This window comes from Papio anubis, chromosome 7, assembly GCF_008728515.1.
Source record: "Papio anubis isolate 15944 chromosome 7, Panubis1.0, whole genome shotgun sequence".
Classification (NCBI taxonomy): Eukaryota; Metazoa; Chordata; class Mammalia; order Primates; family Cercopithecidae; genus Papio; species Papio anubis.
This window is the reverse complement of record NC_044982.1, coordinates 27,032,135-27,059,138: the sequence shown is the minus strand read 5'-3', so window position 1 is coordinate 27,059,138 and position 27,004 is coordinate 27,032,135. Positions and strand designations below refer to the sequence as shown.

The window sequence follows — 27,004 nt, the reverse complement described above, 5'->3', positions numbered from 1 at the left end:
GTAATGTTTCTGTGTGGGGAAGAAATTTAAGGCAGGGTTGGAATGTCTCTGTTTGGAAGGGAGGTTATCTTGGGGCTGGCCTGTCTCTGGTCGGGGAGGGGTTTATCTTATGGTTGGAATGTTTCTGGCCGGGGATGTTAGTCATGCTGACCTTAGCCATTAGGCTGATGCCGTTTGGATTTAGGCAGTTTTTGATCAAGGGGAACTTTAGAACAGCAGTGCATATCCAAGATAGTGATGCTCCCACTGTGTCAATCCCCAAGTTTTAAATGTGTATCTTTACTTAGTGACTTATGGAGTCATAACTATTAGGACACATACAGCAGTAAGTCTAAGGCATGTACCAGCTTATCGATGGATCGCCTACCTGGCAAAGGGAAGATTCTCTTTCTCTACTACCTTAGTCCTTCTTTTTACACTCTGTGCAGGTTTTCAGTTCTTCCACTTGCATTAAAATTAGATTACCTCTTAGATTAGATCAAAAGATTGTCCCTGGTTGTGAGAAGAAAGAATACTTTAAGCTAGCATTAATCCCTTAATACACCATTATATTTGGGTACATTTTTTTCCTAGCGGAAAAATTATTATTCAGCCTTCTCTGAAGTACTAAAAGTCCTTTGCCAACGTCAGCCCACTGCAAGTTAACCTGTTATGAGATTTGTTTTGTGCTTTGGAAATGCTTGTCAGACAAGCTTTCAACATTGAGATGTGTGATTTACATTAGTTTCCATAAGAAAATGTCACTCCAGGGACAAATTTCTCTCTTCATCCCTTCTTATACTACACAACAGACAAAGAGGGTTAGGTGGTTACTTTTTAGTATGTGAGTAATCACTTGGGATTCACAGAAATATTAGATGCAGTGTTGTTAGTGAAACCTTAGTCCCCTTTATAGATATGTCTTATGTCCCATTTGTAATATTATTATTGTTGTTACCAAATGCAAACTTTATTTCTTAGTTTATGTGTCCAGAATTGGTGGGTTCTTGGTCTCGCTGACTTCAAGAATGAAGCCACAGACCCTCACAGTGAGTGTTACAGTTCTTAAAGATGGTGTGTCCTGAGTTTGTTCTGATATTCGGATGTGTCCAGAGTTTCTTCCTTCTGGTGGGTTCGTGGTCTCATTGACTTCACGAGTGAAGCTGCAGACCTTCATAGTGAGTGTGACAGCTCATAAAGGTACTGTGGACCCAAAGAGTGAGCAGCAGCAAGATTGATTGCATAGAGCTAAAGAAGAAAGCTTCCACCATGTGGAAAGGGACCAACCGAGGCGGAGGCCACTGCTGCCTAGGGTGGCCTGCTTTTATTCCCTTATTTGGCCCCACCCACATCTTGCTGATTCGTCCATTTTATAGAGCGCTGATTGGTCCGTTTTACAGAGTGCTGATTGGTCCATTTTGACAGAGTGATGTGGTGCATTTACAAACATTTAGCTAGACACAGAGCACTGATTGGTGCATTTACAATCCTTTAGCTAGACAGAAAACTTCTCCAAGTCCCCACTGGACCCAGAAGCCCAGCCGGCTTCACCTCTCATTTGGATGCTTCGTCTCAACCTGACCCATTACCTCCTTATCTTCCTATATCTTAGGGTCACTTCATGCTTAGAGGCAACTTGCTGAAAGTGAAGGTCAGCGTGATCCTTTCTCTTAGAAGACATATCCCTTTCCTGGAACTTAGGTAACTGATTCATAGCCTGAGTCAGTCTTTTGCATCTGTGAAAAAAATGGAAAAATGAACCAAACATGGTGTTTGCAGTCAGTCTTCTTTGAATAAAAAATATATAGGCAGAGGAAAAGATTAAACCAGGCAGATTAACCTCAAGACCCAAAGACGAATGCTAAAATTTACTCTAACGTGAAGGGTTAAGTATTCCAGGGTGCCCATTGGAAGGTTCTTTATCCAAAGCTTCTCTACCCATTCCAACCCCAGCATAAACATCAAATAATTTCTTTTAAAACTTGAATATTCAAACAAGAAAGTAATTTTGAAGATAATTTTTAAATCATGGAAGATAATTTTTAAATCATTATGTAGTGATTAGAAGAGGAGAAATAAAGGGTAATGTGAGAGTTTAGAAATAGGTGCTTTGAATAGATACAGAGATATTGCAAGGATAGATAAACTCACTATCTTCTTTGCAGTATAATATCATTGGTGCAGAAGATTTGGGATAGAAATCCAGTGTGGGGGCCGAGATATGATCATTATGTGCAATATCATCTTCAAAAAGTCAGGTCATGGTTATCAGTTTGTTACAAAGAACATCTTAGTCTCATTTCCTGTCCAAGGCAGGAACTTTCCCCTGAACATTCCTGAGAGAAGATAACCTATTTTGTGCTCTAATCACCCAGTCTTCTACCAGAGGTTGAAGTGACATTTTGGCTCCATTTTCTCGTATTTTATACAAGGAGCTGGGAATTCCAGCATCTTACTCTGCTCATCAGGGATCCTGAGGGAGCTAGTAATATGCAGAAAGGATGTCAAAGGGCCCTGTTACTAATAGCTGTGGAAGCTCCATTATCCACAAAGCAGAGCTTATGAAACAGTCTATATTTAGACTTGAAGCCTAAGCACAATCTATTCTACTTCCCTCAAAATCTATTTCTTAGCACCATCAAGACTGGTTCTGTCCAGTGAGATGTGGGTTTGGGGAGAAGCAGAGGAAAGATTGATATCATGTGGAAGCTGGAAGAGAGAGAACACATCTCTTGGTGCATTTGAAGGTACAGTGACTCCATCCAGTAGTAAAAGGTGTTCAAATGAATGACTTCAAATTTGACCAGATTATCAAATGCTGCTTCCCTGATAAACAGCTCAGACATGGGTTAGAAGAGGTGGACCTGGGATGGGAAACAATGCAGATTCTCATGTTTGAACAGCTCCAATTCTCAGAAAATTCTTTTAGTTAACTGCTGTTTGTCTTCTACACTACACTCAAGCTTAATTCTGCACTTTTAAAATCAACATATAAATTATAACTTTCTCTCCTATGGTAACTTTTCAAATGTTTTTTGACATATCTATTCAGTATCAAGCTCCCTTTTGAAAATTGGGCCATTATTTCCCAACCTCCAAGTTCTGACTCTTTTTCCATAATTATTTAAAGACTCCTAACAATGGTGCCATAATCATAACTATAGGTCCCCTTTGTATCTCAGGTTGACATTCATTTGGTTCTAATCCTTGAACTCATTTGAAGATTCTAATTGCTCTCATATTCTCTTCTTTTCTATCTGGAGCTTATCTCCCAGATAAGCATCTGTGTTGTGATTCTTCTAGAGTGGAGATTATTTCTCTCATGAGGAAAGAAATTAAACATACCTAGTTCTACTTTCTCTGTTGCATCACGTCTTCTCTTTTAAGTAGTAGTCCTAAACCTTCTCTGTTCTTCAGTAAGATCATAAATGTTACTCCCTAACCTAAAACAAAGCAAAAGAAAACCTTACTTCATGAATTATTATTGGCCTTGTATGCAAGACTGAGTTGATCCCAGTCTCAATTTACCTGATACCGTCTATTTTAACAATAAGAATAACAACAATAATGAATATTTATTTAGAGCTTTCTCTGTTCCAAACACTGTTCTGACCACTTTACATATATTTACTCAGTCAACTCTAACAATAATTACTGAGGTTGGCCAGGCTCAGTGGCTCACGCCCGTAATCCCCGCACTTTGGGAGGCTGAGATGGGTGGATCACCTGAGGTCAGGAGTTCAAGACCAGGCTGGCCAACATGGCAAAACTCTGTCTCTACCAAAAATACAAAAATTAGCCGGGCATGGTGGTACATGCCTGTAATCCCAGCTTCCTGGGAGGCTGAGGGAGGGGAATCACTTGAACCTAGGAGGCAGAGGTTGCAGTGAACCAAGATTGTGTCACTGCACTCCAGCCTAGGCAACAGAGTGAGATTCAATCTGAAAATAAATAAATAAAGTAAATAAAAATAAATAATTACTGAGGTGGCTATTATTAATATCTCTATTTTGATGATGTGGAAACTGAACTTAGAAGTTAAGGGGCTTGAGCAAATACACTGGACTAGAAGGGTGGAGGAGCTGAGATTTGAAGTTTCAGTGCCGGCATCTGGTTCCAGGGTTCATGGTCTTTTACCATGATGCCATGCTGCTATGTCTACTTATAGGAGTATGTACCCTTTTATGTTCTTTCCTGTTTTTGTGAGCCTTATTCTATCTTTTATATATTTTTAAACTCTGAGCTCCTTAGAGAGTTTCCAATGACCAGTCAAATTTATTTAGGTCCTCTGAATAGGCTCTGAATGGAAGAAAGTGTTTTTCATCCCTGAAACCCACAGGAATACTTCAAGGTTCAAGGTCAGGGCCTGAAGGAGAAAGTATCACAGCACAAATAACAATGTTAAAATTCAAAGGAAGATAAAACCTCAAAATAAGATATTAAGGTCAAATACTAGAATCTACAGGGACACTGTCCTGGTTAAGAGGCAATAGAAAGGAAGTAGCATAAGGTGATTCAGCAGGGGAGAGATGTGAGACCAACAGCGTTAGATCAGTGGAGCTGTAAGAGAGACTCTCCAAATTCAGTTATGGAGGAGAATGCCAGAAGAGTGGGGAGAGACTGAGCTAGAGATTCCCAAGTCTCCTGGCAACTCTAAATACCAGGGGTACTAGCACCCAGGTCTTCGCTTCTAATGCCATTCTCTAATAAAAGGGACGAGGCATTCTTGGAAAAATGGCTAATTCTAGCACAGAGCAGGGAATAGACAAGATGAGCCCGGAGCATTTGGTAGTGACAGAAAAGAAGAAAGTGCAGAAAGAAAGAAAAAGGAAGGAAGAGAAGGGAAGGGAAGGGAAGGGAAGGGAAGGGGTGGTATGGAAGGAAGGAATGAAAGGAAAGAAGAAAGGGAAGGAAGGAAGTCCAATGAATGGGATTGGGGTCTATTTATATCTGTGTTCTTAACAATCCTCTTTATCAGGGATTGGATTCTTGTTCTTTTGTTTGTTGCCTTCTTTGTTTTTTTTGTTTTTGTTTTTGCTTTTTGAGATGGAGTCTCACTCTGTCGCCAGGCTGCAGTGCAGTGGTGCAGTCTTGGCTCACTGCAACCTCCGACTCTGTGGTTCAAGCGATTCTCCTGCCTCTGCCTTCCGAGTAGCTGAGATTACAGGCACACGCCACCACACGCAGTTAATGTTTATATTTTTAGTAGAGACGGGGTTTCATCATGTTGGCCAGGGTGGGTTTGATCTCCTGGCCTCGTGATCTGCCCGCCTAGGCTTCCCAAAGTGCTGGGATTACAGATATGAGCCACCGCACCCAGCCTGTTGCCTTGTTTCTGATAGGAGTCCAAGACTCTTCAAGCTATCTATATGGCAAAGACAAAACTACTCTTTCTATCCTGTACTATAATTGTACCTGACAAACATATCCTTCATGCTCCTTGTCATTTTGAGCAAATAGCCTGAGCTTACCTCACTTTCATTTGAACTTCCTCCCTCTTTACTGCCAAGGTACACTGCGTTCCTTCATCTTTGTGCCTGAACAAGCCCCCCTTGCTATAATCTTCACACTGACCCCTCATTCTCCAGAGTACATGCTGTTTGCTGCAGCAGACTACATGGCCAGTGCTCTTGCTAGGAGCAGATGTAGACATCGTATCACCACGGTCTTCATTCTGAAGTAACCTTAGAAGTCCCACTTTCAGTTCATAACATTAAAGCAGAGGTTACAACTCATATGACTGACTACATGGGCCATATAAAATAAATGAGTCAGCGGGCCTAAGATCAGGAAAATGATAGCTCAGGCAAGACTGACACTAATTCTTGGCCTCTCTGTCTAAGAGACAGAAGAGAGTGCTGGAGACTGTGGCACCCAGGAGAACCCAGACCAAAGAGGGCAGCCACTGCTCAGCTGCTGCCAGTCATCACAGCACAGGAACGATGGACCAATACTATGAATTTATCTTCTTTTGAAAGACAATTCAGAAGTCAAGTCTGAATTCATTACCTGTATTAAATTTTCTTTGGTTTAAAACACTAATCAGTTTAATACAACATGCCTGTAAGATATTATACAACTACTGCAAGAACGCTGCCTCTGCATAAAAGGAGAAAGATAAGCACAGTCGATTGTTTTCACAAGCCCGGTGTCATGCAAACAGGATTAATAGCCCAGTTCTAGGCTAACAATTTCATAGCAACCATGTGGTTATTATGTGTTGTATATATGAAATTATGCCATAATGAGCTGTCTCCTAACAAGATTGTGCAGGCTGTAAAGCTGTTTTATAGCTCCAAGAGAGTTGCTCCTGAGTTCATTGACAGTGGTTATTGTTTCTTTCCATCTCACTTACTTTTGAATTTAAAAATGCTCACCCTACTCTTTCTTCTCAGTTACAAGTTTTAACATAGTGCACAGTGTTTCTTCATCTTATGTTCTTTGAAGAACCTTTCCCATCTCTTCAGTTATTTCTACCTGTTCCAACCTCCCTCCTGATAGCGCCCCAGTAGTGAGATGGAATGTGCTGGAGGGGTTTGACCAGTTCTTGGGGGATTTTCACAGTCACCTGTCTACGGTTTCTGTGAGATGGGAACTTAACAAGCTGAAATTAGCAAAAGACAAAACTGATGTTGTTTAAACACATACTTAACAAAAGATCTAACCAGTTCCTCCTAGAACTAGAAGATATTTGAAAATTACAGAGGTGCTTTTTTTTCCTATCACTTTCTTAAAAACACACTTTTTCATAGATAATGTTATCTTTTTTTTTTTTTTTTTTTTTTGAGACAGAGTCTCGCTTAGTCGCCCAGGCTGGAGTGCAGTGGCGCGATCTCGGCTCACTGCAAGCTCCGCCTCCCGGGTTCACGCCATTCTCCTGCCTCAGCCTCCCGAGTAGCTGGGACTACAGGCGCCCGCCGCCTCGCCCGGCTAATTTTTTGCATTTTTAGTAGAGACGGGGTTTCACCGTGTTAGCCAGGATGGTCTCGATCTCCTGACCTCGTGATCCGCCCGCCTCAGCCTCCCAAAGTGCTGGGATTACAGGCGTGAGCCACCGCGCCCGGCCGATAATGTTATCTTTTTGGCATCAATGATTATTTATAATTCTTGAACAATTCCCAAATTTAACTTGTAACCATATTTCCAACTCCCTGCCAGGTGTCTGTGCTGGAATTACCTAATTGCATTTGATCGTGGCTCAAGTCTGCTTACTCAGCTTTATTCCGTGGGCTGCTCACCTCCCCTGTGTGGAGGCTGGGAGCCTCTGGAGACAAATCTTGACTCATTTCTCACCTCCCAACAGATCAACCAGTAGCCACACCTGACTTAAATGCCATCTGGAATCCAGTTCTCTTTCAGCTCTTCCATTTCTTGCAGGAACTTTTACAGTAAGTTCTGAACTGTTACTCTTGCCTCTGAACTGCCTCCTTTCCAATTTATTATCCACAAGTTCCCTGGAGTTATTTTCTTTAAAACAAAATGATAGCTTTGTTTCATTAAAAGACTGTCAGGTTACTCCATTGGCCAGAGGGAAAGGGAGAAAGCAAGCACGTGCCCACACAATCTCTTTACTGGGGTATTTGTTAGCTAATATATCTTTCAAGCCTCATCTACTTCATCACCTCCTGCGCCCCAAGTTGGAATTACACATGTCATTGCCCTGTCCCTGCATATTTTCTGGCCTTATAGACCTCTGTGCCTTTATGTCATTCCTTCTACTTCAACAGGTTCTCTGTCCTACCGTGGATTGTCTAATGACTTGTGCATATGTTCTTATCCTAGGAAGCAAAATATTTATTCCTTTTCCTGTATTCTTTAATACCTAGTTTATGCATGTCTCATGGCACTTATTCTCATCGGACCTTGTTCTTGTCATTTTTTTCCTTTTTGGGGGGAGTTTAGGACCCAAGTCTTCGTCCTTTTTTGGTTTAACTAGTACCCTACACACAAAAGGTAGTCAATAAATGTTTGGAAAAAAAAAATCTCCGTTTGATAATTAGTTGAAAATGTCTTCAGTTAATGAAAACTTGGTACAACCAAAGAAAAATGAATTGTCAGAGTTTACTATGCTCCATGAGATATCTCTTTTCATACACGTGTACTGTAGAGGAATGGAAGAGTGGGAATATAAACAAATATGAAAAAGTTCTCAGAACAATCTTATTATTATTATTATTATTATTATTATTTTGAGACAGAGTGTAGCTCTGTCACCCAGGCTGGAGTGCAGTGGTGTGCTCTTGGCTTACTGCAAACTCCCCTTCCCAGGTTCAAGTGATTCTCCTGCCTCAGCCTCCCAAGTAGCTGGAATTACGGGCTCCCGCCACCACACCCAGATGCTTCTTTTTGTATTTTTAGTAGAGACAGCGTTTCACGGTGTTGGCCAGGTTGGTCTCGAACTCCTGACCTCATGGTCCACCCGCCTTGGCTCCCAAAGTGCTGGGATTACAAGTGTGAGCCACTGCGCTCTGCCAGAACAATCCAATTTTCTATTTGGGTTTTTTCTTTGTTGTTTTTTGTTTGTTTGTTTGTTGACAGACAATAAAGACTGTCACCCAGACTGCAGTGCAGTGGCGCGATCTCAGTTCACTACAACCTCCGCCTCCTAGGTTCAAGCAATTCTCCTGCCTCAGCCTCCTGAGTAGCTGGGACTACAGGTGCCTGCCACCACACCCAGCTAATTTTTGTATTTTTAGTAGAGATGGGGTTTCACCATGTTGGCCAGGCTGGTCTTGAACTCCTGACCTCAGGTGATCCACCCACCTTGGCCTCCCAAAGTGTTAGGATTACAGGTGTGAGCCACTGCTCCTGGACTTTTTTCTTTTTTTTCCTTCTACTTTACTCTTACTCTCCAAAGTTAATTCACACAAAACCTCCCCAATAAAACGGAAGTGAGGTTTAAATTCAGACCATAATTTAGCCAGTTGACCAAATGCCATTTTGTCTAAGAAAATAAAAAGCTACCGTTGTTGTTATATCTCAGAGCAGAAGGTCTTTCTTCATTTTATTCTTTAAAAACATCATTCAGGGTTGGGTGTGGTGGCTCATGCATATAATCTCAGCACTTTGGGAGGCTAAGGCGGGCAGATCACTTCAGGTCAGGATTTGAGACCAGCCTGACCAACATAGTGAAAATCTGTCTCCACTAAAAATATAAAAATTAGCTGGGCGTGGTGGTGGGCGCCTGTAATCCCAGCTACTCAAGAGACTGAGGCAGGAGAATCGCTTGAACCCAGGAGGCAGAGGCTGCAGTGAGCTGAGATCAAGCCACTGCACTCCAGCCTGGGTGACAGAGTGAGACTCCATCTCAAACAAAATTAAAATAAGTAAAAAATAAAAACATTGTTCAATTTATAGTTAGTATGAAGCTACACCGTCAGTCTTTCCTTGTGTTCGTGATAATGGCTCAGCAGTTTTTTGAAGTGTCATTAATAAGCCATGTTAGCAGGAATGACCTACACATATGCATGTCAGGAGGACTTGAGGCCACTGCTCTCTTTGTGTCACCTCGACGTCAGCCTTGGTAATTGTCCAGGGCCTTTGACTTCACAGCAGTACCTAGGCTTGTGTCAGGTTGAGTTCTATGATCACATACAATTTTCATCAGAAACTCTAATAAAACTATTTTTTTCTCAGATAACTTCCCACATACTACTAAGTGATCTGGGAGAAGGAGTCCTAGGGTTTGGATGGGATTCTGCCTTGGGCATATTTTGCTCTACTGGGCCCTGGAGGCCTTGCGGATGCGGTCAAGATACTGCTTTTGTTTTTTTGTTTTTTTGTTTTTTTTTTTGAGACGGAGTCTTGCTCTGTCACCCAAGCTGGAATACAGTGGCATGATGTCGGCTCACTGCAACCTCCGCCTCCCAGGTTCAAGCAATTCTCTTGCCTCAGCCTCCTAAGTAGCTGGGACTACAGGTGTGTGCCACCACGCCCAGCTAATTTATTTTTGTATTTTTAGTAGAGACGGGGTTTTGCCATGTTGGCCAGGTTGCTGTTGAACTCCTGACCTCAGGTGAGCTGCCCGCCTCGGCCTCCCAAAGTGCTGGGATTATAGGCATGAGCCACTGCGCCTGGCCGATACTGCATAGTTTTGATGGCCATCACTGGTACAATACCCTGCACATGCCAAGACTGTCATGCCTTGTCAGCTATAATAAAAAGCAGGAGACAAATGGCCTTTTGTTACCTGAAATGATGGATCAGTATGTATGTGCAAGGATGCACACTGTCAAGTTCTTGTGGGTTAATCACGCCAGGCTGATGGAGGTGCTCCATGAGTTCCAAAGTAGAAGGAGCTTGAAAGCCAGCCTGTGGCTTTGAAGCAGTTGTTTTCTCTGGAATTAGCTAATGAGGCTCTTTGTTTGAGGATTGGAAAGCCTCCAAAAACCCACTCAGGAGGGAAATTAACAAATGTCTTTTTTGTTACCTCCAGATAAATCTTCCTGATGAAATATGCCACCGGTCCACCTCTTCAGTCTTCTCTCTTCTTCTTCCCCATTGGAAGCTCAATTACCATGAAGGCCTAAATAAATAAATAAATAAACAAACAAACAACAAACCAACCAAATAAATAAATAAAGCAGATAAACCCTGGTTCTTTGCTTTAAAAAAAAGTTGCAACAAAGAAAAGGTTTAGAGTAATTTCTAGTTAGAAGTGGCTGTGAGATTCACCGTCTTCTGGTAATATTTGAAATACACTATATTCATGCAAATGTTTCTGATTATTTAAACACATTATCTGTATATATAATTACCAGTAGCTGCTGGCATTATCTGAGCATGCAAAAGTGGGAACAGCAGCACTAACTTGACACATTTCAACCAGTGTGGGCCATCTCAGAGAGTCACAGTTACTAGTAAATCTCTGCATGAACTAGATTTTATAAGGCATTATGATTTTTTCATAGCTTTTAACTTTTCATTGATCATCAGTTTTACTGATTTTTGTTAATATTGGAAATTTTAATAAATGGTTTGTGCACAGGTACTTATTGAGCATCTATTACATGCCGTAGAATATTCTGATTATTAAGGATGTCAAGGTATGTAATCCAGAGTCACGGTTTTCAAGGAACTCCGTAGATAATTACAGTCTAATACATGGGTGCCACTGTTCTAGGCAGTGTGGCAGAAAACAATAGTGTGGACAGGCCGGGCGCGGTGGCTCACGCCTGTAATTCCAGAACTTCGGGAGGCCGAGATGGGCCGATCATGAGGTCAGGAGATTGAGACCATCCTGGCTAACACAGTGAAACCCCGTCTCTACTAAAAATACAGAAAAATTAGCCGGGCATGGTGGCAGGCGCCTGTAGTCCCCGCCACTTGGGAGGCTGAGGCAGGAGAAAGGCGTGAACCCAGGAGGCAGAGCTTGCAGTGAGCTGAGTTTGCGCCACCGCACTCCAGCCTGGGTGACAGAGCAAGACTCAGTCTCAAAAAAAAAAAAAAAAAGAAAAAGGAAGAATAGTGTGGACACATTCAGAGGATTTAACTAGGAGAAAACTGAGGAAGGGGATCTTAGCAGAGGCAGTATATTAACGGATGTATATGACAGCTTACACTGCTGTAAGTAATCTATTTTGACTGGCAAGTTTTACTTTATAAATTGGATAAATATTGTTAATGAAACTTCTGTGTAAGTTACACATGAATGTGTTCCTATGTGTATGTGTGCATGCATATTTGCATTTGTATACACTTGTGGGTATGTGTATTTGTCCTGTGTCACAATAAAATGTATCTATTTTTGGACTTTGGAGTCAAAAATATTGGGAAACTGTCTATGTAGGTAATGGACACAATAGAATTTAGAAAGCAACCTTTACAAACATTGCAGATTTGTAATTTTATTTTCTAATATCATTGATATAAAAAGTTGAGTGTACCAGCCAATTGTAAAGAAATAATCTTTTCCAATGAAAACACAGGTGTTAAATAGAACCTGGCCTATGAATCACTCTTCTAACACTTGGAAAAAATTAAAGAAATATTCAGTGATGTGTAGAATTTAAACCCCAGAGAGACAGGAAGACACTGTATAGCTCCAGATGCAATATGTTAGTTATTTTGGCAAAAACGTAACGTAAGAAGCCACCAACTCTCACAGGGAAAGCAGAGAAATTCAGTATTTGCTTGTAACTTAGATATTTCTTTCTTTCTTTCCCCCCTAAGAACACATCTTTTCTCATGGGAAAAGGGAATTTAGATAATTAAAGCAGAGGGAATAAACATTTTCAGGACCAACGAGAAAATAGCTATTTGAGTCACATATTTAAATGCTAATCTACAATTTTTTTTTTTTTTTTTGAGACAGGATTTCACTCTGTTGCCCAGGCTGGAGTGCAGTGGTGCAGTCTTGGCTCACTGCAACTTCCCTTCTCCCATCTTGGGCTCAAGCCATCCTGCCACCTTAGCCTCCTGAGTAGCTGGAACTACAGGCATATGCCACCATGCCTGGCTAATTTTTTGTCAAGACGGGGTCTCACTATGTTGCCCAGGCTGCTCTAGAACTCCTAGACTGAAGTGATCCACCGGCCTCAGTCTCCCAAAAGTGCTGAGATTACGGATGTGAGCCGTCACTGTGCCTGGCCACCAAATGTTTTTCATAGTAGACTAGGGCTTTATGATCCTATAATTTTTTTTCCCTCATGGAACCACTCCGACTATATATTATAAAGCTGTCAACATCTGATTTTCTTGATAAAGATCCCTGGAGTTTTTGAGCTTTTTCTTTTCAACATAGTGTCTGTGTTTTATCTTGACATTTGCTTTAAAATCATTGCTAAAAGTAACGAGGATTCTGGAAAGAGCATGGTTCAAGATTTTGTACAACTGATATAATGATTCTGAAGCAAATAATGGGAAAGGGGAGAGTTTGAGAATTTGGTGGCCTTAGGGTAAGCTTATGATTTGTTTTATCTTTCCTCATATCTACCTAATGCTGTGAAATTTTGGGATTAGATTTGGACTGGGGACAATTGAGGAATGGAATTAGTGGAGGAATAAAGGGTTAGGAAAGTTACAGAACTTGGCAAGGTTCTTGGAGATGGGGAATTGATTTCTCTGGTGTTGTGAAATGTCATCTTCCTTCTTCACTTAAACTGAAGTACAGGAAGGCTTCTCCTGCTGCCCCTCAGTTTCACTGTGTCACCATTTTTAGTAGGGAAAAGCAGAGACTTGTTGTTGGTAAGGATAGGAAGGAAGGTGATGCTGATGAATTTTTGCTGGTGTTAGGTTAGCTGCCAGCCGGCCTGGCAATGGCTCTGGTCCAGTCAGCCTGGGGCACTTCTAGTATTCTCTGTCATGGGGCAATATGTTAACGAATTAAAATGCCAAATAGAAATGAGACACAATTCCAAAGACATGTAAACTGAAAAACACCTGTTCCTATTTGTTGATTTTTTTTTTCCTACATATACTTAAAAAACAAAAAACAAAAAAAAACAAAAAAAAAACCAATAAACCTTTATGTAAGTCTGTCATGGGGTGCACTGAAAAAAAGTGTTTATTGATGAGCCATTTCCAATTTAGGCCTTACACTTCAAGACCCAATTCTAAGACCCATATGCTTCAAAACGTTCTATATAATTCAGCTCCAAATGATCTTCCTCTCCTCTAGATCTATAATGTTTATTGACTCCATCCCTCGAAGAGCAGTAATGCATCATGTTGAAATAAAAATTGAACTGCAAATCCGAAGACTTCAATTCTAGTTCCTGATCATTTTTCATAGTGTGTTTAATCACACAGTTTAACCCCTAGGTCTCCTTCACTGTGACTCATTATGGTGAGTTCGCGTGAGAAAATGTTCACCATAGGATACTAAATTCAAAAGAGTGACCGGTAATGATTGCTGTCCCAAGGCTGTCCAAATGGGAAAACCATTATCAGTCTACACTCTAAACCAGAAGTGGCTTATTCCGCCAAAAGAGGTTAAGGGCTCCTTACCACAGTCACAAAACCAGAATATATATTCTTTCGGAGAAAACCTAAATGCAGGGCATGAGATTAGAGCCCTAGAATGGTATGTCAACAACTAGAGCCTGTTGAATAGAAGTCTGGAGAATAAACAAATTCATAGATTGATATTTGAATCACCGTCACAGTAAGAGGAATAATAAGATTTTGAATCAAGAAGAGGAATTCTACCACATGCAACTAGGAAGAAAAAAGCAAATTAACTGTGACAACACTCATTAGGGATTATCATTATATCTTCAATGAGGAAGTAATAGAGACTGATTATTTACTAGGCATCCCTTATTGATCCCTATTTATCACTACGTAGAGTAAAATGTGCAATTTTTCCCTTCACTGTGTGGATTTCATTAATTTATACAGTCATCACATATTGATTGTACATATACTGTATACCAGACACTTTATTAGCTTTAAGAATACCAAAACAAATATGCCAGATATAGTATCTAACTTCGTGGAATTTGTAGAGAGATTTTTGAACTGAATTTCTCAGCAGACTAACACAAGAACAGAAAACCAAACACCACGTGTTCTCATGCATAAGTGGGAGTTGAACAATGAGAAAATATGGACACAGGGAGGGGAACATCACACACGGGGGCCTGTCTGGGGGTAGGAGGTTAGGGGAGGGATAGCATTAGGAGAAATACCTAATGTAGATGACAGGTTGATGAGTGCAGCAAACTACCATGGCACGTGCATACCTATGTAACAAACCTGCACGTTCTGTACATGTATCCCAGAACTTAAAGTATAATAATGAAAAAAAAGATGTGCAAATAGAGTCAGGTATAGTATAATAATGATCTGGATATGGCCTAACTGATAGAGTCAGCATTCTGATACTAAGAGAAAGGAAAAATCAAAACAAAATAAAGAAAAAACAAAGCAGACAGTAGCCTTTAACAGTTTCCTTTTAAAGAAACATTGTTACCTGGGTTCATTACATGTTAGGAAGTACTATGAAGCACTTAATAAACTTCAGGTGGTGGTATTAGGTAATTAACATGTGCAATTCCTCATATGGTTATTTAAATTTTGTTGTGGTATTTAACAGTTTGCATGTTTATGGCCTTTTCCTGCAACTGAGTTGTAAAATCCTTAAGGGAAAGGATGAGGAAAGAAAGACAGGAGAGAAACTAGCATTTGTTGACTGGCTACTACATGTCAGCCACAGCACTAGCTACTAAACCTATGTCACTTTATTTAAATATGAAAGTTAGAAAGTATTTCTCATGTTCCTGGTATCTCCTGCACTGCCTAGTGTAATATTTCATACTTACAGGTGCTTCATCAATATTTGTGCTGGTTGACTTAGCAATTTAAACTACTTCTAAATAGAGGTAAGTGAGTTTTTCCCAAAAGACTCATGCCCTTTTTTAGGAGGCAAACTAGCCCTTTCCATGTCACCTTCCTTAAGAAGCAGGGCAAAGAGATGATAGTTTTTATACTGAAATCATTTGTTTAATTGTTCACCCATTTATCAAAGCCTCTGTAGAGTTAAAGACAAATACATTGCCCAGGTACCCTTTATGCTGCCAGTTCTGGACAGATAGCTGCCAATGCCTGAAAATAGTGTAAATTAATTCACTGCGTGAAGAGAGCAACTTACCGGTGGGACATGATGTAGACCTTTCTAGAGTATGGGGTTTTCTACTTGGGCATCGTCAGCTGTTAGTTTGTTGGACTGCTGCTGCTGGGGAAAGACCCGGCCATTTCATGATGGAATGTGTCATCTTCTGGAAAGTCAAATTCAGGATGTAGTTTCAACTAGTAGTAACTATATTTTTCTATCTTTTAAAAAGTGAAGGAGCAACAGACCAGTCCATACACATGGACAGACTTTAGGGCTCAGTTGCTAAAAAGATAGAAGTAAAATATTATAGAAAATGCTTACAGTACATGTTAAGTGAGAAAGGTAAGGTAAAAATGGTTTATGACCTATAACTGTGTGAAAACTAACCAAAGAGACACACATCATTTAAAAAGATTTAATGTTGGTCAAATCATACACAACGATTCAAAAGTACTGGAAGTTGAGGAGGACTAGCAAGCCAGATAGTGTGTCTGGAATTGGTGGGTTCTTGGTCTTGCTGACTTCAAGAATGAAGCCGCGGACCCTCGTGGTGAGTGTTACAGTTCTTAAAGATGGTGTGTCTGGAGTTTGTTCCTTCAGACGTTCAGATATGTCTGGAGCTTCTTCCTTCTGGTGGGTTCGTGGTCTCGCTGTCAGGAGTGAAGCTGCATACCTCCGTGGTGAGCATTACAGCTCTTAAAGGCGGCGTGTCTGGAGTTGTTCATTCTTCCTGGTAGGTTCGTGGTCTCGCTGGCTTCAGGAGTGAAGCTACAGACATTCGCGGGGACTGTTACAACTAATAAAGGCGGCATGGACCCAAAGAGTGAGCAGCAGCAAGATTTATTGTAAAGAGCGAAAGAACAAAGCTTCCACAGTGTGGAAGGGGAACCAAGCAGGTTGCTGCTGGCTGGCTTGGGCAGCCTGCTTTTAGTCCCTTATCTGGCCCCACCCACATCCTGCTGATTGGTCCATTTTGATAGAGTGCTGATTGGTGTGTTTACAATCCCTGAGCTAGACACAGAGTACCAGACAGAAAAGTTCTCCAAGTCCCCACTAGGTTAGCTAGATACATAGTACTGACTGGTGTATTTACAAACCCTGAGCTAGACACAGAGTGCTGATTGGTGTATTTACAATCCCTTAGCTAGACAGAAAAGTTCTCCAAGTCCCCACTAGGTTAGCTAGATACAGAGTACTGACTGGTGTATTTACAAACCCTGAGCTAGACACAGAGTACTGATTGGTGTATTTACAATCCCTTAGCTAGACATAAAAGTTCTCCAAGTCCCCACTAGACTCAGGAGCCCAGCTGGCTTCACCTAGTGGATGCTGCACGGGGGCTGCAGGCAGAGCTGCCCGCCAGTCCCTAGCCACACCTGCACTCCTCAGCCTTTGGGCGGTTGATGGGACAGGCACCACGGAGCAGGGGGTGGCGCCCGTCAGGGAGGCTCGGGCCGCGCGGGAGCGGGGGCTCGCACATGGCGGGCTGCAGGTCATGAGCCCTGCCCTGTGGGGAGGTGGCTGAGGCCAGGAGAGAATACCAGCGCTGTGCATGTGAGCCGGCCCTGCTGGGGGACCCGGGGCAACCTCCACAGCCGCTGGCCCGGGTGCTAAGCCCCTCTCTGCCCTGGGCTGGTGGCACCCGCTGGCTGCTCTGAGTTTGGGGGCCCCCAGCCCACACCAGCGCCCGCCGGAACGCAGGCTGGACTGTGAGCGCCCCTGGTTCCTGCCCCCGCCTCTCCTTGCACATGTCCCGGCAAGCAGAGGGCAGCGACTCTGGCCTCGGCCAGCTCAGAGAGGGGCTCCCACAGTGCAGTGGTGGGCTGAAGGGCTCCTCAAGTGCTGCCAGAGTGGAGGCGGAGGCCGAGGAGGCGCTGAGAGTGAAGGATGCTAGCACATTGTCACCTCTCAGTAGCACCAATGCTCATGAAGAAATTCCTTATCTTTCAGAAAGCATTATTGTTCAGTGGTTTTAAGTTTTGGATGTGCACTCACATTGCCTATATGGAATCCTGGCTCCACAAGTAGTTGTGTGAGATTGGGAAAGTTGCACTTGTTTAATCTGTAAAATGGAAAATATCTGAGGATTAAATTAAAATATAGCTGGATCATGCATAGCACAATACATGGAATATACTAAGTCATGAATAAATAGTACCGTTGTCATTTCTTTGACATTAATTATTGAGGCAATTAGGAAATTTTCTGTCTAGTTAACATATAGCAAATCAAAGTAAGCTGTGAAAAATATATAATGTGCTATGGTAATAAGACACTGAACTGTGATGCTATTATTTGGATTTGTCTAAATCCACAGAAGCATCAGAAATTCACATAAATCAATGCCAATGTCGATGCCTAGTAAATTATAGTCTCAGAAACATAAAGATTCTACATGTTTTCCCCTTCTTTGCAGTCTTTGTATTTCACCCTATTACTATTATCACCTATATTTATGGTTTTTCAATCATTTGTGAGTGCTCAGAGGAAATTCATTGGTTCAGTAGTTGAACCAGGGCAGTGAACAGTACATGAGGACTCTCAGACTCTGAAGAGCTGGTCAGGTGTCTCTGGCTAACCCACTTCTAGAGGATAAGGAGCTGCTCCAGGGACATATCCTTCCTCTGCAGTACGGTGATCTTTTTGCTGGTGACTAGAAAGTCCAGGGGAAAGGACAGTCAGCAAAAGGGTGGCAAACTGATGGAAAGGCGGGGGGCAAACTTTCTGTAATCATGTAAAAGAAACTGCCAATTCCCATGAAAATCCATTGTCTCTTTTTCTTATTAACAAATCCCCAACAAGCCACCGTGGCTCAAGCCTGTAATCACAGCATTTAAAGAGGCTGAAGCAAGAGAGTTGCTTGGGGCCAGGAGTTTGAGACCAGCCTGGGCAACATAGTGAAGCCTGCATCTCTATATAACAATTTTAAAATTAGCCCGGTGTGGTGACACATGTCTGTAGTCCCAGCTACTCAGGAGACTGAGGTGGATCACTTGAGCCAGGAGTTCAAGGCTGCGGTGAACTAGGATCAAGCCACTGCACTGCAGCCTAAATGACAGAGCAAAATCCTGTCTCTAAAATAATAATGATTTTAAAATAAAAATAAAATGCTAAAACAAACCAAATCTACAATTTTATTGGCAATATCACTGCCTTAGTTTTGTAAGAAAGAAAATAAAACATTTATTACCTTTTCTAACAGTCAAGCTGGTATGTTGCTTTAAGTTTGACAAGTATCAGGTATGCAAAAGTGTTGAGTGGCACATACAGAAAGACTGCTTAAAGGCATCTGACTACGGTGCAGAAGACATCCTTTGTCCTTCTTGCTGCCCGTACTATGAATGTAGTGGTTGGATCTTCAGAAGCCTATTTAATCATAAGGTAACCTTAAAGATGGAAGTTATGATTAAGAGTGCCAGAACACAAAGTTAAAAAATATAGAAGTCTCAGATGAAATTTCTGAATCAGTCTTCAACTATAATGCTTAAACTGTTTAAATGTGAAAGGATAAAATTTGGGGCATTTATGCCACTATTTTATGTTATCATTGTTACAGTGAGTACAATTTTTAATTGGTATATATGTAAGATTTGCTCAGATCTCAATCAATGGTTCTGCCTCTAAGAGGAAAAAGCTTAATTCCAAGCTGCCTCTCTCATATCTATGAATATCCCAAGCATCACAAAGTACACTTCCAGCTCCTCAGACCCTGTCCTTGTTTTGCATTGTTTAGCCAAACCACTTCTTAACTTCAAGTAGCAAATAGATTACTCACATTAGTATTAGGTTCTCTTATAACAAGTAATTGACAAGAATTGTACCAGTGATTAGGTGTTGCCCAAAGATCTTTTAAAATTCCATATGATCCCAAATACTACCAAATCTTAAAAGACTTAACTAACTGGCTCATTAACCAATGCACACACATACTTACTTATTTCACCCAGTATGTGTTGACTACCTTTTGCCCACCAAGAGCTAGTCAGGTTCACATTGCCTAGCTCCTAGGAACAAAGATAAATCAGAAACCATTCTGTTTAAGTTAGCCTTTCATTTTAGCTTAGCAGGAAACACACTAAACCATGGGTGAAATATGCTAGAAGTTGGTAGCTGGTGATTCCTCTACCACACCACAGTGTGGTTAATCCAGCATTAGACTTAGTTGGAATCACTTTTTTCTTCCAATACTGGCATTTTTACGAGTAGCTGGATGGATAGATGAATATCAGTATCAAAAGGTCCGTGCTTTGTTTTCCAATAGCAATTCATGTCCAATTATCTGACTACTAGCACAGTTATCTGCTATGGTTGTTAGAAACTTTGGAAAGCAGTAAATCCTCCAAAATTGTCAGTTTTGAAATCTGAGAGAAAACAGAATGAACAGATAAGAGATGCTTCAAGGCAGTTCAGCTCTGTGATGGTTCTGTTGAGATAGAACACACATATGCAAAGTGTTTGAAATAAGAATTTCCTTTGAGGAGAAGCACAAAGGGAATAGAAGGCCCAGCATTTGTTACTGGCCTCAGATAAGCTTACTGTTCACCTATTTATCAATGTAAACAAAGCCCAATTAGTTTGTAGCTGAAGGAAGAGAGGACATGGCCAAAGATGGCCTTCATGAACTTTTTTTTTTCTGTGTGAAGTATGGAAACTCATTTTCAATATTGGATTTTGACTGGATTGTTGTTCTACCCAGAAGCTGGCTCTGCGGAAGTTATGATCAGATCTTTGGAAGTAACATTTGATCTACTGCTGAATATAGATCTCCTTCCTTCCCTCTTCTACTCCCTCCTTGCTTTTCTCTCTCTCTTATTACACTGATTTCATGCAAAATTAATTATCAATCCTGTCACATCTTGCACTGCTAACAGTGGTCACTATTGAATTATGGGGCACGTGAACTGAATTTTCAGCAGCCTAATTGCTTCTCCTGTGCCCAGCAAAATGTTACATTAAATACTCACAGCAAGCAGATTGTATTCTATTTCCATAACAAACTGGCGGGATTTCATTACCAGAATCCCTGGCATCTACTCACATGACTCTTTCCTAACTGCCCTATCAGGCTGCTCTTGGATAAAGTAAGTTCCTTTCCAAAGCTGCAGCTGCCTAGTGAGGTATTGAAATATTGTAGCCACTTGCAGGCCAAAAAGGAAAAAAATAACAACAACAGCAAGTGGTCCATGAGAGTGAAGTGGAGGTATTAAAACTAGACTGGGTATTCTCTTTTGGAAGATGACAGACTGAGTCCCACAGTGCCTCACTCCATTCAAAGCAATTAGGAGTGTGGTGACAATGGATCTCCAGGGCCATCACAGTGTTTTACCTAAAGATAACAAGAGATCAGCCCTTAGTGACAGATAACTAATATATTCTGTGAACACTGATTGAGAGTTTGGGAGTTTCTACTGTCCGCCTGAAGGAGCTTAGAGAATACGTACATGGGAAGACAAAAATGTAAAGAAATAAATGTAATGCACTGTATAATGCATAATGATAAATGCATCTTCAAGGTACCTAAGTAATTTAGAAGATATTGCAGTGGGAGAAGAGTACTGAGATATTCACCAAATTCCTACCAGAAAATTTAACACTTGAGATGGCTGATGAAGGTTGACTAGGAGTTCATTAGACATAGTAGAGAAAGTCATTTTAGAAAAAATGATAATAATAGCCAGCTTTGATTGAGAGCTCAATTTTGCTTGTACTTCTCGGAAGCGTACTGTATGTATGTATTAGTCCATTTTCATACTGCTATAAAAAACTGTCCAAGACTGGGTAATTTATAAAGGAAAGAAGTTTAATTGACTCACAGTTCTACATGGCTAGGGGGGCCTCAGGAAACTTACAATCATGGTGGAAGGGGAAACAAACACATCCTTCACATTGCGGCAGGAGAGGGAACTGCAGAGTGAAGGGGAGAAAAGCCCCTTATAGAACCATCAGATCTGATGAGAACTCACTCACTATCACAAGAACAGCATTGGGCTCCCTATGATCCAATCATGTCCCACTGAGTCCCTCCCACAATATGTGGGGATTATGGGAACTACAATTCAAGATGAGATTTGGGTGGGGACACATCCAAACCATATTAAACAGTTAATCTTTATAGTATTAAACAGTTAATCTTTATAGTGATTCTATGAGGTATTATTCCCATCTTAAGAATGAGGCACTGAGAGGTTAACCAACTCATAGCTAGTAAGTAAGAGAGCAAGAATTCATACCCTACAGTATGAAAAAGTAAAGGATGAGTAGGGAATATAGAACTTGATCATTGAGAGTCATACTAGTCACACCAAGGAAGTTAGAGTTAATCAATTGACAATGAGGAGCTCTTGAAAAGAACTGACAAGGTCAGATTTGCATTTTAGAAATATTGCTGTGGAAACAGAAGGATTGATTAGAGGGAAGCCAGAACTGGAACCTGGAAAATTAATTACATGGCTTTTACAGTAATCCAGGAAGGGGATGATGGAAGAGAGGTTGGAGCATGGGAGCAACAGCTGGAGTGAAGAAGAGAGGATATGTGTGGAAAATCTTTAAGAGGTACATTTGGCACAACTAGGTGATAGACAGAAATGATGGGTGGGGAGTAGAATTGGTACATCTACTCTTCTGGCTGCTTTTCCCTATCTCCAGTCTCACCAAGTATCTTGAATTAGGAAGCAAGGAAAACGGGTCAGTGAAGAAAAAGAGAGAGCAAGGTTAATGGAGAACAGGCTCAAGAAGGAAGAATTTAAAACTTGGAATAAAGCAGGAGAGGATAAAGAAACTACCTATGTAGTACTATGCTTATTACCTGGGTGACAAAATAATCTGTACACCAAAACCCCATGACATGCAATTTACCTATATACGAAACCTGCACATGTCCCCTGAACCTGAAATAAAAGTATAAAAAACTAGAATGAGTTAAGGGATTTGGTAATCTTGAGAAATGTCTGTGAAGTGTCCATGTATTCCATGCGTTCCATGGGGATCTGCCATTGAAATTCATAGACCTGAATATCAGTGAAGAGTAGAAGATTAGAGAATTTACTGTTGGATAGTCTAACTCCTTCTTTTATAGATGAGGAAAGTAACATCTAGAGAAATTGGAGAGACTTGTGTCATGTCGCTTAGTTTGTTACAGAGCTAAATTCATACCACCCACTTCCATGTGACCTCAAGTAGTAGCTGACGTCTTCCTTCTTGGGAGAGAATCCTTAAACACCAAGTCCTGATCATAGGTCTGATAGTCAATCCTTGTAAGGGATACTGTGATGCATTGCCTAGATCCATCCCAATTAAACCTGGGACCCACATACTCACTCCCCAACCTGCTGGGAGTGCTGGTAACTGACTCATCTCAACTAGCTCCACTCCAGGAATTGCTCTCTGCTAAAGGAAGTTTTCTGTCTCAAGGATATACCAAAATGAAATAATAAAAATATTTTGTATAAAGAGCATTTGTTGCCTGGGTTGTATGTCTGTAGAATACTTTCAGAGGTAGAATTACTGGTTCAATGGTATTAATAAATTTTCACTTGTTTGACACTTTTTCCCCAATGGCTTTTCAAAAGTGTGCATCAATACACACATAGAAATATGCAGTAGGATTAATTTAACCAATTATCTCACCATCTTTTTAGAAGCGAATTCATTTTGCATTCCTAAATTCCACTAAATTTCAAGAGAGCAGTTAAGGACTAATATAAAACTTTGAAGCATTAAATGTATATATTTAAGATATTATGTCTTCTGTAGTCAATGGCAAATATCAAGAATAGAGAAGATGCACAAAATTGACCACTAGCAGAAACAGAGACCCACATTCTAATTTTACATCTTTGGTTAAAAACAATAATTCCTACTTCACTCACTGATGAGTCTTTCCCTAACTTGAATATGACTAAAACCAGTTGCATTTGAGAAAGGGCTGTCGAAAGAGACGTCGAAAGAGACAATGAAGTAAAGGTGAAAAATGAGACTGTCAAAGTGATGTTGGTCAATCTCCTGTTTACTGACTACAGGTTAGGAAATAACATCAACTAGTTTTTCTGGAATTTGGGAACTGAGTATTATAAAAACACTGACTCCATTATTATTATTATTGTCATTTTTAATTTTGGATTCAGAAATAGCACCTGAATAGCAGCAAAAAAACACACTTATGAAGATCTGCCTAGTGAAAATGACACTCCTTTAGCTTAGGAAGAGGAAGAAAATGAAAGCCTTATTGCTTTCTTCTACTGACTGAAGTTTTTACTTTCTGCTGTTTACTTGGGGTTTTAATATTGAAGACTTCTTTGTAGTTGTTGATGAGTTTTGAAGATTAATTTTGCAGAAGTAAGATAATATTCCTGTTCACCAGCAATATTTCTGACCATAAGACTCATTTATTTATTATGGATGGTCATTTTATATTTTTTTAATGCTTATTTTAGACTCGGGAGGTTTGTTACATGGATAGATTGTGTGCCACTGAAATTTGGTGTAAGAATGATCCCCTCACCCAGGTAGTGAGCATAGTTGTCAATAGTTAGGTTTTCAAATCTCAACCCTTCCCTCCCCTTCTCGTAGTCCCCAGTGTCTATTGTTGACATATTTATGTTCATGAGTACTCATTGTTTAGCTTGCAATTACAAGTGAGAATATGTGGTATTTGGTTTTCCGTTCCTACATCAATTCACTTAGGGTAATTACCTCCAGGTGCATCCATGTTACTGAAAAGAACATAATTTCATTCATTTTTCTTTTCTGTGGCTGTGTAATATTCCATGGTGTACATGTACCACATTTTTTTTTATCCAATCCACCATTGATGGGCACCTAGGTTCATTGTATGTCTTTGCTATTGTGAATAGTACTGCAATGAACATACAAGTGCATGAATCTTTTTTGGTAAAATAACTTGTATTCCTTTGGGTATAAACCTAGTAATGGAATTGCTGAGTCGAATGGTAATACCATTTTAAGTTCTTTTGGAAATCTCCAAACTGCTTTCAATAGTGTCTGAACTAATGTACATTCTCACCAACAGTGTAGCATTCCCTTTCCTCTGCAACCTTTCCAACATCTGTTTTTGTTTGTTTGTTTGTTTTTCACTTTTTAGTAATAGCTGTTCTGACTGGTGTGAGATATCTCATTGTAGTTTTGGTTTGCATTTCTCTAATTAGTGATAGTGACCACTTTTTCATATAATCGCTGGCTGCATGTATGTCTTCTTTTGAGAAGTGTCTGTTCATATTCTTTGCCTGTTTTTAATGAAGTTATTTGATTTTTTTGTTGAATTGTTTAAATTTCTTATGGATTCTAGATATTAGACCTTTGTTAAATGCAATGTTTACAAATATTTTCTCCCATTCTGTAGGTTACCTGCTTACTCTATTGACAGTTTCTTTTGCTGTGCAAAAGGTCTTTCGTTTAATTAGGTCCCACTTACCAATTTTTGTTTTTGTGGCAATTGCTTTTGGAGATTTAGTTGTACATTCTTTGCCAAGGCCAACATTCTAAATGGTATTTCCTAGGTTTTCTTCTAGGATTTTTATGATTGTTAGGTCTCACACTTAAGTTTTTAATCTATCTTGAATAATATTTGTATATGGTGAGAGGTGTAGGGGTCCAGTTTCAATCGTCTGCATATGGCCAGCTAGTTATGCCAGCAATATTTGTTGAATAATAGGGAGTCCTTTACCCATTGCTTGTTATTGTCAAGCTTCTGACCATGAGATTTTATGTGATGTCGAAACCCAAAACTACCCAAAGGAATTAACTACTGCTAGTTAATTGTACCTATATTAAACATCTTCTTTTAGCATTTTCCTTATTTGGGGACTATCTCAAAGTCATAACAATCAGAATTTGTGTCTTCTCATATGATTTTTACTCAGAATTACACAGAATACAGTATTCATAAAAGTGAATCAACCATTAAATATTTATTCTTCTACTATGTCAGGCAGTCTTGTAGGTGCCTAAGAGATACCAAATACAGGTTCATAATTCTTGCCCTCGAAGCTCTCCCAGTCTACTGATAAAGCAAGTACCATATGCATGAAAAGATAAATGTCTTTATAAAGTTTCTTAATCATGAGTGCCCATTTGAATGGTCTGTGGGTTTTTAAGTTATTCACAGAAACTAGGCTCCTTAGTTCTGACATGGGGACCATGTGTGTTTATTTTCAAAAAGCTCTATGAAGTGATTTGGATGTATACCTCTGAAAGGAAGTTATTGTCTTAAATATTCTTGGGAGGCAAGGCCTACTTGCATCTGGAGTTGGCTCCGGAAGTCTTTACAAAGTTAGCTTGGCATTAGCTGGGTTTCAAAAAATAAATAGAAGGGGATAAATCAAGAAGAAATGTGGATATATATGGGGCACAATTGAATAATTTCCAGAAAGAAATCAGACGTACAAGGAGTGTCCAGAGAATGATGTATATGGCTGAAATAGAAGGGTTATAGAATGGTAGTTAGTAATAGAGCTTTAATATAACAAGCGTATTGAAAAAAATTGAAAGTAAACACTGATGATATAATAAAAAGATTTAGATTGTTGGGGTATTTTGATGTCAAGTACTTGTCTTCCTGGTGATGTGAAACTATGCATGTGTTTTAAGTAGAAATGTGACTCCATGGGAAAGTATGTAAGAACATGAGCAAAGATAGATGAGAACAGGGTGAGTATGAAGGGAAACCTTATTAGGATGCTAGTTCTCTGAGGTTATACAGACCATAAGGTAGTGGCATTGGAGTGCAGTAAAAAGATGATGACATTTTAAAGGAAGAACCTCCCTGGCAGCATGGCTGAATAGACCTTGGAAGAAAGAGAATTTATGCCTGAATGAATGGAAAATTGATGATTTTATATCTCAAAGTGGATAATTCATGTAGAGGGAACTAACTTTGGAGGAAAGAGAAAATGAGGGGTTTTCTAATGTTTGGGATGATAAACAGGCAAGCAGAGATACCTTGGAGGCAGTTGGATATGTAGCATTGGAGTCAAAGGCCAAGTAAGAGGTAGAGAAAGAGATTTTGGAGAACTTCTCATGGAGGAAATACTCGAAGTCTGGAGAAAGGATGAGACCTGAAGGGAATAAGATATGTAGATAGAGACAAAAGTTGAAGGGTAACACTCAGACTTTGGGGGAGATCTACATTTACGAAGTAGGAGGAGAAAAGTAAAGGCACAGTAAGAAAAAGAAAGGTTCAACTAAAGAAGAGAAAAGGCCAGAAAAGTGTAACCCACAGAGAAAAGAGCATTTCTGGGGCTAAGGAGTGATCAACACTGTCAAAATACTACAGATAATCTAGTAAAACAAGTAATGTCAGGATTAGTTTCCTTGTCTGCATTACAATAATAGTTATTTTTGTGAGTAAACTGAAATGATGACAATTAAGCATTTAGCCCAAGACTAGATACAAGAAAAGAATAGCCAAAAGCATCTGTTTTTGTAAATAAAATAATTACTAATCAGCAGCCA

At 40.2% G+C, this 27,004-nt stretch overlaps 1 protein-coding gene and 1 long non-coding RNA gene across 46 annotated transcripts in view; one reads left to right on the top strand and one right to left on the bottom strand.

The window, feature by feature from the left end:
• Positions 1–27,004, top strand: part of NRXN3 (neurexin 3) — a 1,717,425-nt gene that overhangs the window by 1,444,894 nt on the left and 245,527 nt on the right. The gene's annotated exons all lie outside the window — the stretch shown is intronic.
• Positions 1,643–10,476, bottom strand: LOC116275935. The gene is made up of 3 exons (XR_004185381.1): positions 10,409–10,476; positions 3,325–3,422; positions 1,643–1,715 (listed from the first exon to the last, which is right to left on the bottom strand). It is a non-coding gene; the product is annotated as an uncharacterized LOC116275935 (long non-coding RNA).